The sequence below is a fragment of the Pogonomyrmex barbatus genome, unplaced genomic scaffold (assembly GCF_055798465.1).
Source record: "Pogonomyrmex barbatus isolate J1 unplaced genomic scaffold, ASM5579846v1 scaffold1, whole genome shotgun sequence".
Taxonomy (NCBI): domain Eukaryota; kingdom Metazoa; phylum Arthropoda; class Insecta; order Hymenoptera; family Formicidae; genus Pogonomyrmex; species Pogonomyrmex barbatus.
The window spans coordinates 13661001-13664136 of NW_028297098.1; positions in this window are offsets into that span (position 1 = coordinate 13661001).

Here is a 3136-nt window from a genome sequence, read left to right on the forward strand (position 1 = left end):
CGACTGCGCCCTCTCTGCTCTCTCAACCCATTACGTACCTCGCACACGCGTGAGACAACACGCTCTTTACGCGTACACCACCCCGCGTACGTATCGCATACGTGTGAGAGGATGTCGGTATCTCTCTTTTTCTCTCTTCTCCTCTCTATTTCCCCCGCTCTCCACCCTCCGTGTACACTCCCCTGAGGCCCCTGCCCATCTATCTACAGTCCGGGACCGAGTCTCTCGCCACCGCAACATGTAGCGTCGTAGTGGCTTTCTCCACCGCCGCCTCCACCTCTCCCTGCCGCGATTGTGCTATAACTCGCGATACATCGCCATATCACTTTATGCCTGGCATAACGTTTTATTAACCAGAAATCAAGTGCGCCCCTTTCGATCCCCGGTTGCTTCAGCCGAAGGCGTCTCTCCACGTTTCTCCACGTACTCTCCCTGTCGCCCGTTCTGTTTATTCGCGCCCTCGTCGCGATAGATATGCTATCTTTTTCGCACTCGACGGCTACTAATGTTGACGTATCATATATGACGAATGTCATATTTGATTATGACATTCATGTTGCTTAGAACGTTTCTATTAACCGTCATGCCCGCTGCTTTCAATCTGATGTCCTCGATACGTGTGTCATGTATATATGTAATATATATATATATATATATATATATATATATATATGCGTGTCGTTCTTTTATTCCTTCTTTTCTCGTTCGTTCAATTTTCCACATTTCTACAATAGCATTTCTTTGGCTTTACATTGATGCATACGTCAATTCGCGTCTTTATAAGAATAGTAACGTTGTGCACAATTTTCTCCAAACCGGATATAAAATGTTTTTTCCGATCTTGCTTTCGATTGTAGAGGTACTTTCACGCTGCATTATTTTTCATTATTTCTATCATTTATAAAGATTTGGAAGATTTAAGGGCTCTATCATTTAAATTGAAGAAAGAAACTCACGGTGCATAAAAATGTAAAAGGAATAAAACGTAAAGACCTAATTTTCCCACACTTCAACAACGATATATTCAAGAATTGTCACATTTTCTAAATTTATATATTTATATATTATAAAATATATGTTTTACAAATTATCAGTTTGTTGTTAGAAAAGTTGCAAATAAAATAGATGATTTTCAAATCGATTGAAACTCTCAAATGTTGATCCTTCCGTGCGGAATTGGAATTGTATGAAGGAAAAATATGCCACTTTTGACATGTTCTCTGTAAACCTGTAACTAAGTATTTGTATGAGAATACAAAGAACAAATTCCGTTCATTCGCAGTAGCGTTTCCTGATTGGAAAAGAAATAACTATGTTTTTGCGCTTTAAAATCGACATTAAAATTTAACGATGCTTGTAAACTTTTATATGGACTTATTAACGATTGCATTTTGCCATGGAAACTTTACAAGCTTCCTTTACAACATGTATCACGTAACGTAAACGTTTCCGTAATACAGTCCATCTTGCTCTTGTTTACACGTGAAATACATTAAATGTATTAAATTGCCGCTAATACATTTATCAAAATATGATTACTCCATATATACATCGTAATAACGTTAATACTTAAAACTTTTAAACTTTCAGCGTATTAAATTATGAGTATGAATATAAATTGATAAGTCAATGATTTCTGTATTAATAAAATATTAATTTGGAGTTTAATTACAAAGATATACATTATAATGTAATAACTGAAAACACGACGTGTAACTACCTCTCTCGATGTTTTCTTTTAAAAATTTGCCGTAATCGATTGTTTGAAATTTATGTCAAAAGGATATTCGCGATGGTTCTGGAAAAGTTAATAAATTTTCACCGTATAGATATAGCGAAGAAGGTTTCGCGTTTTGAAAGGTTAATGATACTTATTCGCTCGCCTGCGGTGTTGAATACGCTTGTCAAAACGTGCATATCGGCAGACTATAGGGAAATTAATACCAAAGCATATGTTCCGAACAGACCCGCCTAACCGGCGCATTGGTGCGTGGTAACCAAATCCACGGCTGTTTGTGTGCACGCCGGTATGCATGAGCGGGGTGGCGGGGGTTGAGGAGGAGAAGATAGGCACAAAGTCCGTAGAGGGTGCCAGTCGGATGATATAGTGGATACCGGTCCGTGGTGGCGGCATGGTGGTTACAGATAAGGAACAGGTCGCATCGCAGAGCCCGGGGTGGAGACGGTACTAATTTAGTAAGCGGCGAACGAGGGTAGTGGCAATACCCGCTTCCGGCTTTCGTGTCTGCGAAGACGGAAGTAACGCGGCGCGCGTATACCCGCAGATGCTTTAAATTTAATGGAACGCCGATATTTCAACTCATACTCCGCGGAAAATATCATAAGTAAATTTATGCGATACTTTTCCTCCAAAGAGAAAAAAAAAAAAAAAGAAAAGAAAAGAAAAAAAGAAAAAACACGAATCAATACGTCGTGATGTGCATATATCACACCTATATAATATGTGATATATAACACCTATATAATATATTTAAGATCCGAGTCGAAATATTAATGTTTCTATCAAAATATCATAACTGTGAAATATCTCTCTCGAGAGACGCTTAAAAGTTTAATAAGGGGAGATCGTCGCATTTTTATTCATTGAATACGTAAGTACACGCTGAAAATATCACGGGTATTTTTCTCAAAACGCACCAGTTGCTCGATAATTTCTCCAAAATAGTTTCTCGATATTTTCTTTCTCGCGAAGTAAGGCGCGCGTTACCCCGGGTATTCTCCTCAAAAAACCGATACTTTGCAATCCCGAAATATCGTAAATATCCGAGTAACCCCCGCGCGGATAACGTACGTAAGCGTGAGTTAGTCGAGCATATTTCATCCCGCTCGCGCATTCGCATACACCGCGGAATTGGGTGACTATGACGAAACGCGGGGGATTTTGGGACGCGCCGTGGCGAAGATTCGCCCTTCTCGCGCGCTCCTCTAGTTCAAAATGGGGGGGGGTACGCGTATACGCCGAAGAGTAAAGTAGAATACTGTGCCGAATGGTTACATAGATAAGGCGAATCTCTCTCTCTCTCTCTCTCTCTCTCTCTCTCTCTCCCGGCCGGGAGGGAGCAAGAGGCGAGGGGAAAAAGAGAGAGGAAAACGGGCCGCAAAGTTTGATCCTCCT